Below are 24832 nucleotides of genomic sequence, written 5' to 3' on the forward strand. Positions count from 1 at the left end.
TCCTTTTCCCTAATATATGTACAATCTGATTCCTTTTATTTTTATTGTTCATGCCATTCACATTCCAAGTCAACGCTTTTAATGCCATTATTATACGTTATATATAGGTTATCAAATCTGAATAAGAGTTACTATTTATCTTCTTTCTCTACTTCTTCCCTTTCTTCTGTTACTTCTCTTAATTTTATCTCTCTTTCTTCTTCTTCACTTTGTTCATCCTCTCCCCCCTCCCCCATTTTCCCCAGGTCCTTCTCGTATCTCCTTGCAAATTTTTGAAGTTCTGAGATAGTGGACAGTTTAAACTTTTTTTCTTTGAAATAGAATGAAATACCTTCCGGAAACTCCCATCTATACAAGATCCCATTTTTCTTCAGTTGATTTGTTAATTTTTTATATGGGTCCCTCCTTCTAAGAAATCTCAAAGGAATCTCTTTGTAAATAATAATTGGGTTTTCTTCAATATATAACCTTTTGACATAGTTCTGTTTCAAAATTTCGTTTCTTATCTCCAATGAGTTAAACATGGCTATTACATCTCCTGGCAATTTTTTCCCTCTGGCCTTGGCCGATTTTGTTCTTATTCGAAATATGTTTACCAAGCAATGGTTTATCTCTTCTTCTTTTCTATCTAGCCATATTGCCAGCTCTTTCACCACTTTAACTCTAATATTCTCATTTAAGTCCTCTGGTATTCCTCTAAGTTTTAGGTTAGATTGATTTTGACGCATCTGCGTCATAGCCATGTTGTCCAGCAACTCTTCCTGTGTTGCTCCTATTTCTTTAACTTCTAATCTAATCCTGTCCATCTCTTTCCTACTGTCTTTCGTGTCCTTTTGAACCCTTTTCACTGAATCCTCCAAAACCTTAGCTTTTACCGAGAGATCCTTAACTTTCCCTTTCAGTTCCCCTACCACTTCCTCCAATTTTTTGTCTAGAGTATCTTGTACCTCCATCAATTTTCTCTCAATATACTGTTCATTATTTTTAAATTCTTTTCTTATTTCGGCCATCAAGCTGTCATAATCTCTAATATCTCTTGCCTCCTTCCCCTCTTCTTGTTTTGAAGGCCTCCTTTCCGCTGGTGTTGCCACCCCCTTCTTAGAACCGTTCGGCATTTGTATATTTAAGTTTAGTTCTTCCTAGTATACTGTATAATGTAATATACTATGTGGGTAAGATATAGAGGTAACAAGGTTAACAAGGTTAACGTCTCTCAGATATTGCAACAAGAGTCCAAAATTGACTAAATTGGTACAGCACAAAAATTAACCCTTAATTAAGATCAGATATTAATAATACAGTTTTAACTGTACCTAAATTCAGACACGTATTTAAATCCTCAGAGTCTTATAATTAAATGTAGTAAACACCTGAACCTCCAGAAACACTTCCAGATTCAGGGGGTTCTCAAACTCATGAGCAAGGAAGGTCCTGCGAAAGCGTATTCTTTAACTTTGCATCCCGGGGTGTATGTCTCTTTAAATCCCGAAGAATCAAGAGAATCACAGCTGTCTCTGAAACTCAAGAACGTATCCGGTTGAGGATGAAGAAGGCGGGTCCCCTTTAACTCACTCAATATGGCAGTCCTTTCACAGTCTCACCATCTTTAAGCAAACTTTAAACAAACTTTAAACACAGTCTCACAGTCCCTGTCTTTAGACACAGAGCGCTGCTAAGGCACCTATATTCCACACTCCGTTTAAGTCCCAATTCTCCCCAATCCTGAGGTTTAAAAGCAAAAGTCCTCCACCGAAACCCGTGCTGGTTAAAGCGCTCTCCGTCCCGATGAAACAGAAAAGTCTTTTTCCCCTCTCCCTAATCGATATAGTAGTTCAACTGTTACCTTGCCTCTGACACTTTATACTTTGTGTCTGAGGTCTTTCCACCACACACTCACTGGCAGCTTGTTTCCTCTTTTCCTCTTTTGTTTCCTCTCTGCCAGCGTCTCGCTATACTTTCTTTTCACCTTACCGCCAGGAATGGACCCCTCCTCCTTTTCACCAATTATTTCTTCTCCGCTGGGTTCTTATCAAAACGTTCCTTTAATCTTATCTAAGTAATTTCCAGTATTTCTTTATCCCCACTGCTTTTTCCACAGTGATTTATAGCTACTTCCCAGCTTCTCCGCTGTTGTTGGAGGTCCGCCGCTTTCCCTCGGAGTTTGAGGCTTCACAGCATGGAGTCTGTTGCCTCCCCTTTACACTGCAGCTCCAGCCTTGTTAAACGCCGGCAACACAGGCGAGCACAGGCAGCGTCGCAGGGTACCTTGTCCCGCAGGATTCCCTACTGTGGTTTCAGGGTTCACGTAGCCTTCGCGACCCCTCTAAATCTCCATACTGTTCGAGACTCCCCAGAGGAGTTATCTCACACTCCTTTTCAGCGGCCGCGGCGTCCCGGAAGTCCCCAGTTCGGTTTTATTTCTTCTTCTACAGCCATTGCTTTTTCTAATGCTTCCTCAGCTATTTTTTGATTAGACGCAGATTCTTCCAGTAATTTTCCAATAGATTCCTTGTTAGAATTCACCTTCTGCCCCAAGTTGTTAATACTGGCAGTATTTTGGTCTATTTTAGTTGATTGTTCAGTAACTTGTTTACTTATAACTTCCAATCTTTCATAAATTTTATTTAGCACTGAAGTAAAATCCCCTTCTGAAGCCATTCCTTTTAGTCCAGCTTGTGTAAAATCTTCCCTCTGTGTAACAGGAGGGCCAGGGACAGATGATCTGCATTGCGGGGAAATTATACTGGGCTGCTCGGCTTTAGTGTTGGCCGATCTTGTTATCCTACCAGTCATCACACTTCTGTCTATAAGTCAAGGTCAATCCCACAGTAGACTCTTCCCGTGGGAAAATGCCAAAGGTCAAGAATGGAAAAATCCCCCAGTTGAGTGCACAATTTCAATATTCCTCTAGGGACAGTATAACAGTCATTTAGTTACAGTTTAAGAGCTTTATCAAACTTTCCAAATTGTCTCTTCAATAAACAGGCAACAGTTTCAAATCCGAAGAAAACCTTCACAGTTTCACTTTTGCAGAGTTAATCTCAAAGAGTTACTCTTTTGCCCAGTTGATTCTTAAGAAAGTTACAATGTCTATATGGAGTGCGGATCTCAAATGTAACAGTTCTAAATAGCCTGGCAGTCCGTTCTCGGGAGTTGAATAGTTTTCTTTATTTTACTCCACAAATAAAAGGAAGACAATCAGTTTCCCTCCCCCCCCTTTGTTAATGCAGGGGGGAGTTCTTCTGCTTTGATGTTCAGATTTGGAACTTTAAAGCACCACTCTCCAGGTCATTAGCTTTAAGAGTCTTTGCTTTGAGCTATATACAGAAACAGAAGGCGGACTTCCTGTTTACACCTTCCCGCTTCAGTGCCAAATTAATCCTTTTTTTCCCTTTAAGTCCCAAATTCTTAAACTTCACCGACTCACGGGTAGTTATTTGACAGCCGAATGGTCACAGGAAAAAGGACAGCGCTCTCCGGCAACAGCTTTTGCGGCTTCACCCCACGGAAAAAGCGATTGACTCTCAGCACCACGCCAGACTCCCGTTCCACTCCGGAGCCCCTTACGGGGTCCCTTTGCAAGGCTCCTTCTGCCTGTGATTTTTTTTGCAAGGGTCTCCGCTTCGCCGTAGCGGACGACCCGTTTCCGCGGAGCTTCCCCTTCCAGAGCTAGAAGGAGACAGCCATTGCAGTTGGCGCCGCCTCCGGAAGTCTTCAATTATTAGTGTCTTTGCAATGTATGCTTGTTTACAAATATACAAGCAGAGCATATTGAGAGCAAGGCAGCTCCTGAAGCTGATAGCACAACCACCGATCCTGAATTGATTTCCCAAAGAAAATCCTTTACTTTCACCAACCCACACTCAGCACTGCTAGAAGACAACTTGGTTAGCTAAATCAAGCCAAGTTCCCTACTCTGGGTTCAACTATTCTTCCCAAATTGATTGAAGGTACATAAGTAAAGGTAAAAGGACCCCTGACCATTAGGTCTAGTCGTGACCGACTCTGGGGTTGCGGCACTCATCTCGCTTTATTGGCCAAGGAGGCCGGCTTACAGCTTCCAGGTCATGTGGCCAGCATGACTAAGCTGCTTCTGGTGAACCAGAGCAGCACACAGAAACGCCATTTACCTTCCCGCCGGAGTGGTACCTATTTATCTACTTGCACTTTGACGTGCGAGGTTAGCATGGTTCAGTGAAGGCATCAGATTGGCTACGCACAGGGATTCATTAGTGAGGTTGAAGGGCTGGGGACCCCTCCTGCTGTCCCCTTGAACTCCAGAGAAAGCAGGAAAGGAGGATTGGAAAGTGGTCCTAAGGCCTTGGCAAATTGCAGGTGTAATAATAAGCAGTGCTTCCAATGATTTACAGGGTCTTAACATATCAATTGAGCTCCCGTTGCTCGGTCACAGCTCCTGCCAACCTAGCCATTCGAAAGCACGGCAAAAAAAGTGGATGTAGATAAATAGGTACCACTCTGGCGGGAAGGTAAATGGTGTTTCCGAGCTCTGCTCTGGTTTTGCCAGAAGCGCCTTAGTCATGCTGGCCACATGACCCGGAAAAACTGTCTGCGGACAAATGCCAGCTACCTTGACCTGTAAAGCGAGATGAGCGCCGCACCCCCAGAGTTGTCTGTGACTGGACTTAACTGCCAGAGGTCCTTTACCTTTACCTTTTTAACATATCAATAACATTAATGTCCTATATAATTACAGAGGTCATCCCCCTGTGCATCCTTATTATTAGTATTATTAATAATAACAATATCTTGGTGGGGGGACATAAAATCATGAAAAGGAAGAGTGGAATGAAGTATCCTGGCACAGGGCATGGCCTCCTTCTGGAATCTTGAGCAGGAGCCAACCCACAATGCAACATTTTGTTGCAGGTCTCACTCAATTGGTAATTTATTAACAGCAGTTCTGAGGGCAGGAGGGCAGGGGAAATAACCTTTCTTCTTTTTAAGAGCATTAACAAGCCATGATCACAATTAAAAAAAGAAAGAAAGCAAAACAGGGACAGAAGTGCCTCCAGCACTAAAGTAGTTTGCACAGCTCAGGAGAGGGCAAGCTTCTTTCGCTGTGGAAGGACGAGGGTGTGAGACGAGGTATTGCAGACCAGGAGCATTCGCAAAAAAAGTTTTCTGCTCTGCCCCCTGTATTTCCCCTACTCAGCTCCTACAAGCCAACTCAGGAGGTTCTTTCCCTTTCTCTTTTTTTATTGTAAAAGGAAGGGCTGGATATCCTGCAGATGATACCATGGAATGCAGGCTTGCAGAAGGTTTTTGTGCAATTGTACAATGCCCCCCTACGACAGAACATACTGGGGGAACATGCCACAACGGACGTCTACTATGCTGCAAAAGGTAATGCAACTGTCACCAGGATGGTGTCGGGCAGTGTGGTGGCAAGGTTAGCATGGTTGAGGCATACTGCTGGGGGCATCAGATTGGCTCCACCAGTGTGCCTGAACCACCCGAACCTTTCCACTGCCATGCCATCCCCTCTTGCTTTCCTGATCTGCAGCAGTGATCTTGCTGCCAGGAAACCAGGTTTTGGGCACTGCGCCTCCCCACAGGGGTCTTAATACAATCATGTTTTCAATTGGACAATTCCAACACTCTTTTCATTCATTCATTCATTCATTCATTCCATCCATCCATCCATCCATCCATCCAATCTGTATCTGGCCTTTCCACCAATTTGTCACCAAATTGTGCTCAGGACAGTTAAAAGCAGTAAGAGAGAGAACAAAGCATACAAGGTAACCATGGAAAACATCATTACCTATCAATAAATCCAATAAAAACAACAGTCAAACAGAATGCAACATATTTACAAATGGTATAAGGTCAGATTATAAGGCCCAAGACATGCCTCAATAATAATAATTAAAAAATCCCTATCTCTGTACAAACATCTTAAGGCACTTTCTTGATTTAACATGGGGTACTTTTATTCAAGCTCAGCCCCACCAAATGAGCACTGAATGGTAGAAATGTGAAGAATTGGCTGCTTTCCCCACATACACTTTCCCCTACGCTGCGTCCTCTTTTGGCTTGAGTTTTTCAAGAGTTACATAATGTTGGATGCTGCTACTCTTATGTCATGGTTCCTCTACAATTCTATGATTCTGTCTCCAGTCTGCTGCTGTAAAGGGTTGAAAACGTGGCTGTCTGACATATAAACCCCTTGTCGCCAACTGTAATCCTTGCAAGTCATTGCCATTCAATTCCCACATGAAATGCTCCCATTTATATACATGCCACCCAAGTTTTCACTTCACACGTCTGACAAAGTGGGCTAGAGTCTGTGAAGTCCATTATGCTGCAATCAATTATAGCTAGTCTCCAAGACTCCAGTTGTTTTTTTCCTGCAAGAGACTATAATGTCTACCCCTCTGAAAATTCCTAATTCTAGGAACTCATCAATAGAATCCTACTCATTTGTACCCAGAAGTACAAATGATGTCTGGACCAGGATGCCTGAAAAACTCCTTACTCCCATCGTCATTACCAATACAGACCACAATTTTGTGAGTCAATAATTAGATAAACTGTCTCAGTTAATATGAGATGAAGCATAACCATTACGTCACTGCCTCGTTTATTTTGTCCCATAAGGAGAGATTAAGGAGAGATCCATAAGGAGAGATCAAGACAGCTCCTAATTGTAACTTTATCAGTATATTCCCTGTTCAGGGAAGTTTTTAACGTGTGATATTTTATTGTATTTTTGCTTTCTATGGAAGCCGCCCAGAGTGGCTGGGGAGGCCCAGCCAGATGTGCGCGGTATAAATAATAAATTATTATTATTATTATTATTATTATTATTATTATTATTATTATTATATCATTGTCTTAGGTTAGGTTGTACAGCTGTAGAGTGTGGGAATTGTAGAGACTTACCATTTAAGAGTGTCTCAGACAAAGTATGACCAGAGTTGGGTATTCATGATCTGTCTTTTCTTTCGGTAGTTCTTGGAGTCAATGAGCCAAATACAGTCAATGCAAGACCTCTGATATTCTTCTCTGTCTACTTCTGAAATGGCTGAGATCAGCTTTGGAGTCAAGGGTGAAGAGCTGCTTATCTGAACTGCAAAGGATTTAAGTGCTGGAGAAAATCGACCCCTTCCTCGATTCTCACAGTTCTGTACGCAACATTCTGGAAATGAAACAAACTCCCAATAGTTAATAAAACGTTTAAAAAAGGGATTTCTCTGCTGTGACATTGAAAACCAATGGTGTTGAAAGATGGATAAGGAAAATATTTTTTAATAATAATCTGTTTTTCTAGATTTATTAAAAGTTATGTATTAAATTGAGGAATATTTGTTATAAAAATACATAAAGTGAAATGTATTATCTATTGCCTTGTGATATGCATTATAACATGCATATTTTAAAAGTCTTCTCTTTCATGCACCTTTTGGTTTGGAGTGGAGCAAGGCTTCCAATCATGCTAGGAGAAGAACAATGGATTGTAATAGGTCTACTCTAAACATCACTAATTATGGTTTTATGTCCATACCTCCCAGTCCCTCTCTTTCTCTGGCACTCTGCAAGTACTATGTGGCATTGTCTTATATCCCATGTTAATTGTGATCCCTGTAGATCACCACAACCTCATATGGATCTTTGGACAGACACACTAGGGTAAAAAGTCTTTGGTCATTGTGAATGCAAACATGCAATATGGGGTGTGTTATTTGCACTGATTGATCATTCTGTGTTTTTTCTCCTGCTAAACCTTAATAAAAAAAGTTCATCTTCAACAGGACAATTTGAAGCATTTATTTTCTTTCTGTCTGTGGATCCACAAATAATGGCTTACTCTCTCCGTTTCAAATTCAAAACACTTATCCATCTCTTCCCCATTGCCAACCTTTATCAAGCCAATGGCCACATTGATCCATGGCCAGCCCTCTGAGGCCCACATTTCAAAGGGAGCATGGCAAGAAATGCTGCTCTGAAGGTTGCCTTCCAAAAGAGTTTCTCAAGCAGTTATTTCTCTCTCCCTCTCCCTCTCCCTCTCCACCCCCCTCACACACACCACCCTTCCAAGTGTCCCTATTTTCCAGGGAGGGTCCCAGATTTACAGAAGCCATCCCAGAATGTCCAGCTGCAGAAAGTGTGCTGGGGAGACCACACGTTCAGTAAACAATGAAGAAATGCAAAAATATATTTTGCTTGGCTTTAGTTACAAAACCAAAAAGTCTTCTTACATTAAATCTATAAGTATGATCAATCCATTCACCAGGGTACTGAGAGAGGTACACACTGCTCTTTATATACTATACCCAATTGCTGACACAGTTTAATTACCACAACTTCACAGTTATACTAGTTATACTGCTTCACAGCTGTAAAACTAGGTCATGATATTTACTCTGGCCTTTAAAGAGATACACAAATCTTTTGAAACAATAATGAACCTTAGTATTTAAATAAACCATTCAACAAAGATGTCCCCATTTTCATTGGTGAAATATTGGAGGGTATAGTAGGATGCCCCTTTTTCATCAGTGATGGGTTGGAGGGTATTGAGTTATGTGAGCCACTGAACCAAGGAGACAAGAAATTAGATAACCTTTGGAAGACATCTGAAAGGAGCCCTGTATAGGGAAGGTTTTACTATACAGTGGTAGCTCTGGATGCGAACGGGATCCGTTCTGGAGCCCCATTTGCATCCTGAAAAGAATGCAACCCGCATCTGCGCATCTGCGCATGCATGGGTTGCGATTTGCCGCTTCTGCACGTGACATCATTTTGAGCGTCTGCACATGCGTGAGCGGCGAAACCCGGAAGTAACCCGTTCCATTACTTCCGGGTTGCCGCAGAACGCAACCTGAAAATGCTCAATCTGAAGCAACTTTAACCCGAGGTATGACTGTATGTTTTACTATATTTTTATATGTGTTGGAAGCCCCAGAGTGGCTGGGGCAACACAGTCAGATGGGCAGGGTATAAATAATGTATCATTATTATTATTTATATACCACCCTATGCCCCCAGGTCTCAGGGCGGTTTACAGAATAAGATCAAGATATAAAACCACAAAATACATAATAAAAATAAAAGCAACAACCCAATAGCCTCCCTGCTCCCTGTACAAAAAAAATATATCCACATTTTATTTTTTTTATTTTTTTAATTTTTTTATTATGAGTTTTGTAAATACAATAAAGAAAAAAAGAAGACAGAATAAACAAAGAACAAAGAATAAAACAAACATGAAATTATACATCTTGTAATAACCATCTTTTCTTCATTTGGACTTCCTCACGTCTCTCGCTCCTACTTTCCAGGTTAATAAAACTTTGGCCAGCAACTTATCACCTTATTTTCATTCTTATTGTACAGAATTCCAATATTTTATCCATAACTTTGAATATTTTTGTCAAAATCCTAAATACCTAAATTTTAAAATAGTATTTATTCAAAATTTATTACTCTCATACAATTCACTCATTCTCATAATCTTTTCAACTAACTTTATGGTGCCCTGTTGTTTTCAAATCTCTCATCCTTCTTAACACTCATAAAGTTTACAATGTTTTTGTAAATAGTCCTTAAATTTCTTCCAATCCTCCTCCACTGCTTCTTCTCCCAGATCTCGGATTCTGCCAGTCATTTCTGCCAGCTCCATGTAGTCCATCAGTTGCATCTGCCATTCTTCCAGGGTGGGCAAATCTTGAGTTTTCCAATGTTTAGCTACGAGTATCCTTGCTGCTGTTGTTGCATACATAAAAAATGTTCGATCATTCTTTAACACCTTCTGGCCAACAATGCCCAAAAGGAAGGCCTCTGGTTTCTTAGGGAAGGTATACTTAAATACCTTTTTCAACTCATTATATATCATTTCCCAGAAGACCTTAACCCTAGGGCAAGTCCACCAGAGGTGAAAGAACGTTCCTTCAGTTTCCTTACATTTCCAACACTTATTGTCTGACAGGTGATATATTTTTGCTAGCTTGACTGGGGTCATGTACCACCTGTATATCATTTTCATAATGTTTTCTTTCAAGGCATTACATGCCGTAAACTTCATACCGGTGGTCCATAACTTTTCCCAGTCAGCAAACATGATGTTATACCCAATATCCTGTGCCCACTTTATCATGGCTGATTTAACCGTTTCATCCTGTGTATTCCACCTCAGCAACAAGTTATACATTCTTGAAAGTACCTTAGTCTTAGGTTCTAACAATTCTGTTTCCAGTTTCGATTTTTCCACCTGGAATCCTAACTTTTTATCCAATTTAAAAGCCTCTTTAATCTGAGCATAATGTAACCAATCTCGCACTTTATCTTTTAGTTTCTCCATACTCTGCAATCTCCAATTGTCTCCATCTCTTTCTAATATTTCCCAGTACTTCGGCCATTTGACCTCCATATTGGGTCTTTTCACAGCTTTAGCTTCCATAGGTGAAAGCCACCTTGGGGTCTTGTTTTCTAATAAGTCTTTATATTTTGAGGTAAAAACAAAACCCTATCTAGAATCTATGACATACTTTTAGAGTGGTATACAAAGGACGAGGAGGTGAAAGAGGCAATGATTAAATGGGCAATTGACTTTGGTTATAATATCGATTTTGAAAGGTGGCTGGAAGTGTGGAATTGTAATATAAAGTTTACAGCATGTATGCCTCTGAGAGAAAATGTTTGGAAGATGCTATATAGGTGGTACCACACCCCTGTGAAGTTGGCCAAACTGTATAGACTAAAAGATAAGAAATGCTGGAAATGTGGGGAGGTGGAGGGTGACCTATATCATCTATGGTGGACATGCAAAAAGGTGAAAGGCTTTTGGGAATCGGTTTACAATGAGCTTAAAAGAATATTTAAATACACTTTTCCCAAAAGACCCGAAGCCTTTTTGCTGGGAATGACGGGTAAAGATATTAAGAAAGAAGATAGAACGATATTCCTCTATGCCACCACAGCAGCGAGAATTTTATTGGCACAATATTGGAAAGTGGAAACTATCCCCAATATAAATGATTGGCAAATTAAAATGATAAATTATGCTGAGCTTGATAAATTAACAGGTAAATTAAGAGACCACGATGAACAGAAATCTCTGAAAAATTGGAGTAAATACTGGAACTATATTGGAATAAATGCTTAATGTGATTGGCGGGGTCAGAACAATACTACCAGCGTGTGAATTTAGGCCTATAGATTAAAAATCAAATACGTAATGGAAGCAGATATTTGATACTTACCAAAAGGATGGAAGGAAGTCCAGGAGGTGGTTTTTGCGTGTGTTTTTTTTTATTATTATTATTTATTTATTTATTTATTTTTATTTTTTAATCGTTTACTGTTTTGTGGAACAGCCAGATTAATCTATCTTTGTATAGTTAGAGAGAGGAAAAAGTTGGCTTGTATATCCTGACGCTTTTTTTGTGGTTTTTTTGTTATAATTTTTTCTTTTGTATCTGTTTGTATGTTTCTTATGTGTATAACCTCAATAAAAATGTATTTGGAAAAAAAAAAAAGTCTTTATATTTTGTCCAGTCATTAAACACTGCTTTCCTTACAATATGGTTCTTAAAATTCTTGTGAATCTTAACCTTGTCATACCACAAATATGCATGCCATCCAAAAGCATTATTAAATCCTTCCAAATCTAAAACATCAGTGTTTTCAAGAAGCAGCCAATCTTTCAGCCAGCAAAAAGCTGCTGATTCATAGTACAACCTTAAGTCTGGCAGGGCAAACCCCCCTCTTTCTTTAGCATCAGTTAATATTTTAAACTTAATTCTGGGCTTTTTGCCCTGCCAGACAAATTTAGAGATATCTCTTTGCCACCTCCCGAAACACTCCATTTTATCCACAATCTGTAAAGTCTGAAATAGAAACAGCATCCTTGGCAATACATTCATTTTTATAGCAGCAATTCGGCCCAACAAGGAAAGTTTCAATCTTGACCAACTTTCTAAATCTCTCTTAATTTCTGACTAACACTTTTCATAATTGTCCTTAAATAGATTTAAATTTTTTGCTGTTATGTTCACCCCTAGATATTTTACTTTTTTAACCACGTTTAACTCTGTCTCTTTCTGAAACCTTTCTGACTCTGAAGCTGTCAAGTTTTTTTCCAATACCTTAGTTTTTTGTTTGTTTAGTTTAAAACCCACCACCCGACCAAAGTCTTGAATCAATTGTAATGCCCTTTTCGTGCTAGATTCTGGCTCCTGTAGAGTCAAAACTAGGTCATCTGCAAAAGCCTTAAGTTTGTACTGTTTCGCTCCGACCTGAATTCCTTCCACCAACCGGTCCCCTCTAATCATATTCAAGAGCACCTCCAGGACCGAAATAAATAACAGAGGGGAAATAGGGCAACCTTGTCGTGTTCCTTTTTCAATCTTAAACTCTTCTGTCACCACATTGTTAACTATCAATTTAGCCTTTTGTTCTGAATAGATTGCATCTATCCCATTTTCAAATCCCCGTCCCACTCCCATCCCTTCCAGATTTTTCTTCATAAATTTCCAAGAAATATTATCAAAGGCCTTCTCCGCATCTATAAATATTAACACTGCTCTTGTATTGATGTTTGTTTGCAAAAGTTCCAAAATGTCAATAATATTCCTTATGTTAGCAAACAAATGTCTCCCTGGGAGAAAGCCTGCCTGATCTTTATGGATCACTTCACTTAAAACTTTTTTAAATCTGTTTGCTAAAATGTCTGCAAAAATTTTGTAATCCACATTTAGAAGGGAAATGGGGCGGTAATTCTTAAGTTGTGTCTTTTCCAATTCTGATTTAGGTATCAATGTGATGAAGGCTTCTTTCCACGTTTCCGGTGCTTTCTTCCCCTCCATAATCTCATTGCAAACCTCCATTAGTGGATGTATCAAGTAGTCTTTCAGTACCTTATAATATTTGGAGGTAATCCCATCTGGTCCTGGGGGTTTGCCCAATTGCATATTCTGAATGGCAATTTCAATCTCTTGTCGTGTTATTTTACAATTCAGGATTGATCTATTTTCTTGAGACAACCTTGGTAGTCCATTTTTTATCAAAAATTGATCTATCTCAGCCTCATTTTGTGGCCCTTGGGTATATAGTTGTTTAAAGTATCTCTGGAAGCACTTCCTTATCTCCACAGGGTTCTGAATGTTTCTTCCTTCAGTCTCTAGGTTGGTGGTCGTGTTTAGTTTTTGTCTCTTTTTCAACTGCCATGCTAGCAGTTTTCCACATTTATTTGCCGAGTCGAATGATCTTTGTTTCATTAACTTAACTTTCCACTCCACCTCCTGATTTATCCATTTGGAGTATTGTGCTTGGTAAAATTTAATTTCTTTCAAAATCTCCTTTGACTTCGGTTTCGATCTTAGCTTCTTCTCACATTCTTTAATTTTCTCCAGAATCTTATCTTTTCCCCCTTTTTCTGATCTTTTCTTCACAGCGTTCTGTTGTATCAGAAACCCTCTCATCACCGCCTTACTTGCATCCCAGATGATTCTTTTTTCCACCGTGGTGTTCAAATTTATCTCAAAGTAGTCCTTAAGAACTTTTTGGGCCTTTTGGGTAATCTCCTGATCTCTAAACAGATTGTCATTCATCTTCCATCTAAAGGAGCCGGTTGGAATTAGTCTCATGTCCATCTTTACAGCGTTATGGTCAGAGCAGGTCTTTGGGCAGATTTCCACCTTTCTCGTCTTAGGTGCCAGACCTCTAGTTATCCATATTTGGTCGATTCTTGTCCATGTCAGTTGGGCTTCAGAAAAGAATGTTCCCTCTCTTCCCAGGGGGTTCTTTGTCCTCCAGATGTCAATCAAGTCCATATTGTCAGTCAGTTCAAAAAAAGTTTTAGGTAGTCTGCCGTCTTTTGTCACGTTTTGGCTTTGAGACTTATCCATGTTGGTTGACGCCACCCCATTCATATCACCCATCATAATGATGTTATCATAGTCCAGATAGTCCAGCATTATCTCATGCAGCTTCTTGTAAAATTCCGATTTCCCCTCGTTTGGTGCATAGATTCCTAATATCAAAAACTTTTCTCCCTGATTTTGTATCTCAATTGCCAAAATTCTTCCTTGCTCATCTTTAAATAAGAATTTTGGTGACAGGCTCTCCTTTGCATATATCACCACTCCTCTTTTCTTGACTCGGTCCGAAGAGATAAATTCCTGGCCTAATCTTTTATTTATTAACACTTTTCTATGGAGCCTAGTCACATGTGTTTCTTGTAAACAGATAATGTCCAATTGTTCTTTTTTCAAAATATGAAATATTCTTCTCCTCTTTTCCGGGGAATTACAGCCCTTAATATTCCAGCTAAGAAGTTGCAGAGACATCCTGAACAAATCTGTTATCCCTCTGGTGGTGGAATCTTTTTCTCCAAATCTTCAGGTCCCGAAGGTGCAGGTGGAAGTGATGGTCCAGACCCTGAGGGCGTTCAAATAAGTCTTGAGGGAAAATGCCAAATTGTTAAAGTCCTGTTACTTTTCCAAAGAACCTTCAATTTTCCTTAGTTAGCAGAGTTGGTTTAAAAAGCACAACAATGTCTCTAGCAAGTGCCAGAAAAGATGTTTCAGTGTAACAAATCCAAAAAGACTCAGATTGTAGCAGACCCAAATCACAAAGTATCAAATTCTGCAATCTGACAGTTCTGTTAAACAGGCAGTCCAGCAAACTGGGCTTCTCAGTAGAATGGTAATTTCAGCAGAAGAGATAAAGCACAGTCCATATAAAAAGTAAGTCACTTAAAAAAGAATTAAATCTTAAATTTACACAGAAGCAGCTTCAATGGATGCACAGAATAGTTGATTTAAGCGCCTCTTCAAAGGCTCCCAAGATCAAAGTCCTTTGCTTTAGATCTTAAGCAGAGGCGGAAGACGGACTTCCTGTTTGCGTCTCCCGCTTTTAGCCGAATTTATAGCAATTTAATTTCCAATTCTTACTGTCTTTTCTTACTCACGGGTTGTTGCTTTTCAAAGTCGAATGTTTCCAGGAAAAAAGGTCAGCGCTCACCGACAGCAGCTATGTGGCTTCACTCCACCGGAATAGCGATCGACTCACAGCGCCGCGATACCCCCTCCATGTTCAGAGACCCCTTACGGGGTCCCTTCACTGTTTTGGGGGACGCTTTTGGCGCCCGCCGAGTCCCACGGCCACAGGCTCTTGCTGCCTGTGGGTTTTTGGTGCGGGTCTCTGCTTCGCCGTAGCGAACGACCCGTTTCCGCGGAGCTTCCTCCTCACAATGTAAGAAGGACCGCCATTGCCGTTCGCGCAATGCCACATTTTAAAAGGGCATAGAGTGGTACCTCTGGTTACGTACTTAATTCTTCCTGGAGGTTCATTCTGAACCTGAAACTGTTCTTTTTTTTTAATGAATATTTATTAGCATTTTCAATAACAACACAAGAACAAAAATAGACAAAAAAAGAGATAAAAATAAAAAAATACAAAACTTAAAAGCAATTAAAAACACGTAAAATTTCAATTGCTTATTTTCTTTTAACTTGCTTCTCAGACCTCCTCACACCTCCTCTTCTTGAATTCCAATTCAAATTATTAGCTCAGCAAATCCTCATTACTTATTTCTCAACTTTAACTTGGTAATTTATTTTAACATGTTATTATTTTATTTTTTCTCTTTCATCCATTTCCTCAATTTATTTTTACAAACCTTATTTTCATTTAATTTAGATCTTTTTAAAGACCAGTTTTAGCTTATCCAAACTTAAACATCAATACTTATACATCAATACTCATTCTTAACCATTTTTCCTAAGGTCGACCAAAATTCCCTTCCACGACTTTCCCAATTTTCATACGAATAATAAAACAAAATAAAGACAAAGCAAATTATAATTATATACCCTTTGGATTCCCAAACTCCACCCTCCCTTTTCCCGGTTTCAGTCCCCAGCAAGTGTCCATCAATCTCAATATACTATTAGCCTGGAGATCTTACGTCCGAGGCTCTTAAATCTCTCTCAATTCCTCCCTGCCGGCCTTTTTGATAGTCCTTAATGTTGAACCCCAAATCTCGAAGAAGCTCCGGCCCAACAGGATCCATGTTTCTTCCAGCCAAACCTCCATACTTAAAAGTAAAGCCTATGGGGTGTTCCAACTCTTGTTTCATACTCCTTTCCAGTCCAAATATCCCCAAGGCTCCAACTTCCACCTCAATCAAATTTATAATCCTTCGGTCTTCAGATCTCCTTGAGATCTCTCAATTTTTCACTCTCCAATTCAGGCCAGACTTTCCACATCAAGTTTTTATTTTCCTTTGCTGCCATCATGTCAGGCCTCAGATTACAGCTCTCCTTTGACATCTGCAGAATTACAGCTCCTCCTTCCTTTTCTTCAGGAGCAACATATGTCTCCTTTTCCATGTTCTCAAGGCTCTCAGGTTTCTCTATTTGTCCAATTGAATAGGCTTCCTGTTTCAAATCCTTATCAAATTCAACAATGTTTTTTACTGTTAAGTCCAGAGTTGTAACGTTTGTAGTCAAAACATCAATTTGGCCTTGTAGCTTTCCCAAGAGAACAAATGCTCTATCCAATTCAGCCTGGATTTTCCCTCCTCCAGCCATTCTTGTAGTGTCCCTAAACCCCCTCTAGAGGGATTTTGGTTCCTTAATGTTCCTTTCAGCTTAAATCCCAAAAACAAATTAGTTTGTATCAGCCCTTCCTTATTTTCAACAAATTGTAACAAATATAGCCAGCAGAAGCAACAGAAACAAAGTTCTCTTTTCCCGTCTTGACAGCTAACTTGACAGCTGTCAAACTCTTCAATACTTCGTCAACAGGCTCTCTAAGCGGGACGCTCCCAGGTCCGGGGGGGGGGTGGAACTTCAACTCCCAAAATTAGTTCTTCATCCTGCAGTAAAATTTCTTATAATGCCAAACCGTGAAATTAAAGTCTTTTACAAAAAAGAAAAAAAAGGATTCTCTCGACCTTAGTTGGCAGGTCCTTTGCTTTAAATTATTTACAAAGGGGGGGTGGACTTCCTTTTTAAACCTTCCCCGCTCGTGCCTAATTCATCAAAATTTTCTTTAAAATTCCAATTGCCGTATTACTCACGGGTTGTTGCTTTACAGTCCAATTGTTCAAAGGAAAAAGTGAGTGCTCTCCGACAATGGCATTGCGGCTTCACTCCGCAGAAGAAGCAGTCTACACTCAGCACCGCGCCGCACCCCGTCCCCGTTCCGAAGCCTTTAAAAAGGCTCCTTCGCAGTTTGGGGGGGCGCAAATGGTGCCCGCCGAGTCACCATGCTCACAGGCATCTGCGCCTGTGATTTTTAAGGGTCCCCGCATCGCCGCAGCGGCAAGACCCGATCCTGCAGAGCCGATTCCCTCCGGAGCTCAGAGGGAATCCACCATTAGTTGATGGCGCTAACCCGGAAGTCCCTCAACCTGAAACTGTTCTTAACCTGAAGCACCACTTTAGCTAATGGGGCCTCCCACTGCTGCTGCACCGAAGCCGCGCGATTCCTGTTCTCATCCTGAAGCAAAGTTCTTAACCTGAGGTACTATTTCTGGGTTAGCAGAGTCTGTAACCTGAAGCGTATGTAACCCGAAGTACCACTGTAGTATGTAAATCAGATCAACCAAAGGCCTGGTTAAAAAGGAATGTTTTCACCCGGCGCCTAAAGGTATATAATGAAGTCACCAGGCAAACTTCCCTTCCACAGATGGGGAGCCACTGCATAGAAGGCCCGTTCTCATGTTGCCACCCTCTGGACCTCTCAAGGAGGAGGCACACAAAGAAGGGCCTCAGAAGATGATCTCAGGATCTAGGTAGGTTCATATGGAAAGAGGCGGTCCTTGAGGTATTGTGCTCCTGAGTCATTTAAGGCTTCATAGGTCAAAACCAGCACCTTGAATTAGGCCTGGAAAGTAATTGGTAACCAGTGCAGTTGGACCAGAATCAATGTAATATGCTCAAACCATCTTCCTCTGGTGAGCAACCTGGCTGCTGAATTCTGCACCAGCTAAAATTTCTGAACCGTCTTCAGAGGCAGCCCTACGTATAACACATTGCATTAATCTAACCTTGGCATTACCAGAGCATAGACAACAGTAGTTAGGGATCCCTGTCTAGATAGAGGTGCAGCTGGCCCACCAGTTGAAGCTGATAGAAGGCACTCCAACCCACTGAGGCTAACTGAGCCTCAAGCGACAAGAAAGGATCCAGGAGGACCCCCAAGCTATGAACTTGCTCCTTCAGAGGAAGTGTAACCCCATCAAGAGCAGGCAACCTCCCTCCCATCTGGCCTAGGGAACCCCCCAGTAACAGTGCCTCAGTCCTATCTGGATTGAGCTTCAGTCATCCAGTCCATTACCAAGGCAAGACACTGGTCCGGCACTTCCACTGCCTCACCTGCAGATGTCAAGGAGAAATAGAGCTGAGTGTCATCAGCATACTGCTGACAAAGAACTCCAAACCTCTGGATAACCCCACCCAGCAGATTCATGTAGATGTTAAACAACATGGGGGATAGGACTGAGCCCTACAGAACCCCACATTGAAGGTTCCACAAGGCTGAAAACCACTCCCCCAGTAATACCCTCTGGGAACACCCAACCAAGTAGTACTGGAACCACTACAAAGCAGTGCCACCCATCCTTAGTTTGGAGAGTCGCTCCAGCAGGATACCATGATTGATGGTATCGAAAGCCACTGAGAGGTCGAGAACAATTAACAGGGACATGATTCCCTTGTCTTTCTCTCAACAGAGGTCATCATATAGGCAGAACCATAGCTAGGTGATCTTGCACCCCTGGAAGAACCATCCAGATTGCGCCCCCAAGCCATGGACAAATTAGCTCTTCTTTCTGCCTCTCCTCCAACACCTCCCCCCCTCCACCCATTCAATTCACCCTCTATTAAAAACCATTTCTTATGAGGCAATAATCAATTTTTATATCAATGGACATATTTTTAGCTGATGTTGCACCACCCCCATCACCTGTGCCCCTGGTGCGCGCCCACCTCACCACCCCCTAGCTACAGCCTTGCATACAGGTTGACCAAAGTGGTTTCTGTGCCTAAACCAGGCCTAAACCCTAATTGAATTGGATCCAGAAAACCAGATGATGATGATGACGACGACGATGATGGAATAAGACATCCCTATTTTGACTGGAGAAATGTTGAGGGGTATGGCCACACATATTTTGGGAGGGTCTTGGTGAGCAGGAATGTTTCTAAATTCATCCTGTACGTTAATAATGAAGGATACAGACACACTTCATCAAGGGAGGGCATTCCACAAATAGGATACAGGATGCACATATATGGACAAAGCACCCCCCAGAACATCTACCCCTTTTTCAAAGTGCCATTCTTCTCACACACACACACCCCTCGCCACTGTTGGCTATTTGCAGTATGGTAGCGCTGCAGAGAGCTTGCTGGGGAGACCATGCATTAAAAAGGGACTCAAAAATAACTAAAACAAGGTTTTAATTACAAAAACAAAAACTCCATTTAAACTAAATACATCAACAACAAACCAGACCCAACCACCAACCCATCCCCCAGGGTAATGGGAGAGCTAGGTGCTGCTCCTTATATACTACACCCAAATGCTGACACACCTTAATCAGTACAACTCAGCAGCACCTGCTATGTTTCACAGCTGTAAAGCTGGGTCTCGTTATTTTGCTCTGGCCCTTTCTCTGGCCGCTTAAAGACATACACATCCGAGGAAGGATAAAAACTTTTTTCTGTACGCTACTACGGCAGCAAGGATTCTTCTAGCAAAATATTGGAAGACACAAGAGCTACCCACGCTGGAGGAATGGCAGGCGAAAGTGATTGACTTTATGGGATTGGCAGAAATGACCGGCAGAATCCGTGACCAAGAGAAAGAGACTGTGGAAGAAGACTGGAAGAAGTTTAAAATATATCTTAAGAGCTACTATAAAATTGAGGAGTGCTAAAATGCTAAGGGAGAGGAAGACGTAGAATTACAGCGGTAAATTTTGTTTGATTTAGGGTGAAATTGAAAAGGAGAATGAATTTAAATTTAATTGGTTAAAAGGGTTGTTGAATAATTGTTAAAAATAAAAAAGGATGCAAAAAAGGGAAGGTATGGGGAAGTCCGAGAAAAGAGGCTTATGAAAATAAGGTTAAGAAATTATGAATTTATGTGTTTGTTTGTATGTTGTTTCTGTTGTGTTTTTTTTAAAATTGGAAAACTAATAAAAAGATTTATATAAAAAAAAAAGACATACACATCGGGTGGAACAATGATGAACCTTTACATTTAAAGAAACCATTCAACAGCCACAACATTGCGCTAAATACCCAGAAGTATTTGTGAACACTCTGTAACCTGGAGTTCTGCTGAACTCACTTCTCTCTCAATGTCACTGCTACTTATTAACATATTAAATGGTTGCAATACCTGGAAAAAACCCAGCATATTTTATCCCACCTCCCTTTCCCTCCAATCCCAGGTCTTTGGTAGAAACTGCCCACTACCAGTTCAGAACAAGCTATATGAGTTCTAATACATTTTGTGACTCCCTGCGTCAATAGTTAAATAACTCAGGACATGAGTAGATTTATTGAGGGCTAACATTAGGAAGGAGATATGAAAGGAACATTTCGTACAAAGATTTCCATAATAAAGGACAAAAGTGGAAAGGACCTAACAGAAGCAGAAGACATCAAGAAGAGGTGGCAAGAATACACAGAGGAATTATACCAGAAAGAAACGGATGTCTCATATACCCCAGGTAGTGTGGTTGCTGACCTTGAGCCAGACATCCTGGAGAGTGAAGTCAAATGGGCCTTAGAAAGCACTGCAAATAACAAGGCCAGTGGAAGTGATGGTATTCCAGCTGAACTATTTAAAATTTTAAAAGATGATGCTGTTAAGGTGCTACACTCAATATGCCAGCAAGTTTGGAAAACTCAGCAGTGGCCAGAAGATTGGAGAAGATCAGTCTACATCCCAATCCCAAAGAAGGGCAGTGCCAAAGAATGCTCCAACTATCGCACAATTGCACTAATTTCTCACGCTAGCAAGGTTATGCTTAAAATTCTACAAGGAAGGCTCAAGCAGTATGTGGACCGAGAACTCCCAGAAGTGCAAGCTGGATTTAGAAGAGGCAGAGGAACCAGAGACCAAATTGCAAACATGCGCTGGATTATGGAGAAAGCTAGAGAGTTCCAGAAAGACATTTACTTCTGCTTCATTGACTATGCAAAAGCCTTTGACTGTGTCGACCATGGCAAACTATGGCAAGTTCTTAAAGAAATGGGAGTGCCTGATCACCTCATCTGTCTCCTGAGAAATCTCTATGTGGGACAAGAAGCTACAGTTAGAACTGGATATGGAACAACTGACTGGTTCAAAATTGGGAAAGGAGTACGACAAGGCTGCATTTTGTCTCCCTGCTTATTTAACTTATATGCAGAATTCATCATGCGAAAGGCTGGGCTGGATGAATCCCTAGCCGGAATTAAGATTGCCGGAAGAAATATCAACAACCTCAGATATGCAGATGACACAACCTTGATGGCAGAAAGTGAGGAGGAATTAAAGAACCTTTTATTGAGGGTGAAAGAGGAGAGTGCAAAATATGGTCTGAAGCTCAACATCAAAAAAACAAAGATCATGGCTACTGGTCCCATCACCTCCTGGCAAATAGAAGGGGAAGAAATGGAGGCAGTGAGAGATTTTACTTTCTTGGGCTCCATGATCACTGCAGATGGTGACAGCAGCCACGAAATTAAAAGACGCCTGCTTCTTGGGAGAAGGGCAATGACAGGCCTAGACAGCATCTTGAGAAGTAGAGACATCACCTTGCCAACAAAGGTCCGTATAGTTAAAGCTATGGTTTTCCCAGTAGTAATGTATGGAAGTGAGAGCTGGACCATAAAGAAGGCTGATCGCCGAAGAATTGATGCTTTTGAATTATGGTGCTGGAGGAGACTCTTGAGAGTCCCATGGACTGCAAGAAGATCAAACCTCTCCATTCTGAAGGAAATCAGCCCTGAGTGCTCACTGGAAGGACAGATTGTGAAACTGAGGCTCCAGTACTTTGGCCACCTCATGAGAAGAGAAGACTCCCTGGAGAAGACGCTGATGTTGGGAAAGATGGAGGGCACAAGGAGAAGGGGGCGACAGAGAACGAGATGGTTGGATAGTGTTTTCGAGGTTACCAGCATGAGTCTGACCAAGCTGCGGGGGGCAGTGGAGGACAGGAGTGCCTGGCGTTCTCTGGTCCATGGGGTCACGAAGAGTCGGACACGACTAAACGACTAAACAACAACAACAAAACATTAGGAATGCTGAATGAGAAGGGTAATCCCATTTGGGTCAGGCCCTTCTCCGGATTTTGTAATGCTGACCAATGCACAAGAACTGTGCCCCAAAATATGTATTTTACATGAAAGTTGTGTACATAAATGTGTAGTTTATGGAGGAACGAATTGAAAAACATTGAAAAGATTTTATCTGGTATAAAAACATGTGTGTTGCATGTAAAAAGTACATTTGAAATGCATGAAGTTTAAAACAAGGCCTTTCACGCACTATTTTTAAAAAAATTCGATAAAATAAAATACTAGAGTGCTGCATTTGGTTTTGCAAGCATTCGGCCTTCATGAGATAGCTTTATAAAGAGATGTGAAGGTAGGACCTTCTCTAAGTCTCACCACTCTCTCAGGTAGGCTTGGTGGGAACACAGGAAAGGGCCATCTGAGTTGGTAGTCATTACCACATCTTGTGGAAATAAGTTCCATAGGAACATAAAAAAACAACCCTGCAAAATAGCCAGGTCTTCCTGCAAAATAGCCAGGTCTTCCTGCAAAATACCCAGGTCTTCCTGCAAAATACCCAGGTATTACTGCATCCTATTCCTCTAGTTGCCAACCACATCCCTATGAGATGCCATCAAGCAAGACAGGGGGGCAGTAGCACTTTTTGGGTTGTGTCCTATAGCAACTGCCATAGAGAAGAATATGGACTCTGCCACTGGAGGTAATGTATAGTCATCATCAATAAGAATTAGAGGTGTACATCAAATCTGGCTGAATCCTGGACCCTGAACTGAACTGGATTGATTCTGATCAACCCAGAATTCAACTAGATTGGGTTCATAGGTTGGAATGCCCTTCTTATGAACATCTGCTGGAAGCAGACAACTGGAGGAGATGGACTTTGGTCTGAATCAGCAAGCCACCTCTGTTCTACTCCAATCCAAAGTCCTTTGTGGAAACAGCCCACCAACAACTAGGGAATGGAAAAAAACACCATGTTGCGTAATTGTGACATTTTGGCCACCTTATGTATCCAAAGGGAGGGGGGTGTAGTTTTGTAATACGCTTGAATACCTCTTTAATTTGTAACTCTCAGTGGATTATTAACCCCCCTTTCTTCTTGGGTTCCACACCAACTTCATAAATAGCCAGCTCCTCAGCTGCCAAATTCTACTTGACCTGACTTTCAGATTCCTGTCTCTAGCAAGGATTGCATTGAGCTTCAACCATGAAGACCCTTTTCCTTATCTTTGCCATTGTTCTGATTTCATCCCAAGCTGTAACAGGTAAGAAGATCACTTAAAAGACCCATAGGGTCTCAATGACAAATAGAGATGAAAGCGAATTTGCTTGGTAGATGTCTGCTATTTATCAGCAGCCTTGGGAAGTGGTGGGTGTTTTGGTTTACAGAAGTGTTTGTGCGTGTATGTGTCTTCCCAGTGAGAAGGGAATTTAAGGATGACCTCTGGCTCTGGACCTCTTTCTTCATTGTGAGAGAGCACTATAGGCCAATAGGCTGCTGCTGCTGCACTGTGAGTTGGGGAAGGCCGCTTCCTCCTCAGGCTAATTCCATCTGGCCCAGGGGGCGGGGCCTAGACTGACTCACTACTGCCACAGCTTAAGAGGCCTCATGAGGCACTGGAACATCGCTGCTGCTGCACCGTGGGTGTTGAGGAAGGCCGCTCCCTCCTGTAGGCCCACTCCACCAGACCTAGGAGGCGGGGCCCACACCCGCCACCGCTACAGCTTTAAGGACACTGGTGCTGCTGCAGCAAATGTTTAAAATGTTTTTATATGTTTTAAAGTGTTTTAAAGGGGTTTTTACTTTTTACTTTGTTTGTACCACCGTGAATGGTGTATTCCTATTTTGTTCCGTTTTATTTTGGTTTGGGGTTGGATATTGAGTGGGGTGGGGATTGGTTTTGTTTGGTATAATTGTTTTTGGTTTGGTTTGTTTTTCTATTTTGTAAATGGAGGTTGGTATGAGGCTTGGGATTGCTACCGTGGAGGGGCGAGGGAGGTATGGCGGTGGGGGCAGATGTCATAGGCGAAGGGGCTCGAGATATGGATATGCTCGTACCCCTTCCAATCTGCGCCCCATCCCGAAGGACGAGGGTAGGGTGAGCAAGGATTACTCACCTCCGTCACTGGTGTTGTGCAATGCCAGGTCTATAGGCAACAAAACCGCCACCCTGCGAGATTTCTTCACCTCGCAGGGGGTTGACCTGGCTTGTGTGACGGAGACCTGGGTGCGCGAAGGGGAAACTGTTATCTTACAAGAGATGGCGCCCCCGGGTTTCTCTGTCCTCCACCAGTCGTGGACTGTGGGCCGGGGGGGAGGGGTGGCATTAATAATCCGGGAAGATTGTTCTTTCAGGGCTCTACCATCGCCATCGATCCCCGGCATTGAATGTGTTGGCCTAGTGTGGGGCTCCGAGGTGAGCCTGGCTGTCTGGCTGGTGTACCGGCCACCTAGCGCACCAGCAGCCACCCTGTCAGGCCTGCTAGAGGCGGTGGCTGGCTGGGCCTTGGAGTTCCCTAACCTATTAGTATTGGGGGACTTCAACATCCATGCTGATGCCACT

General features: G+C 41.7%; 1 long non-coding RNA gene across 1 annotated transcript in view; it reads left to right on the forward strand.

The window, feature by feature from the left end:
- Positions 1 to 5002: 5002 nt before the first annotated feature.
- LOC307211991 overlaps positions 5003 to 24832 on the forward strand; it is a 31964-nt gene continuing 12134 nt past the window's right edge. Inside the window, exons 1-2 of the long non-coding RNA XR_013836696.1 lie at positions 5003 to 5106; positions 5229 to 5364. This is a non-coding gene — a long non-coding RNA (uncharacterized lncRNA). The remainder of the gene's footprint in view (positions 5107 to 5228; positions 5365 to 24832) is intronic.

The sequence above is a fragment of the Podarcis cretensis genome, assembly GCF_951804945.1.
Source record: "Podarcis cretensis genome assembly, chromosome: 3".
In the NCBI taxonomy this organism is placed as follows: Eukaryota; Metazoa; Chordata; class Lepidosauria; order Squamata; family Lacertidae; genus Podarcis; species Podarcis cretensis.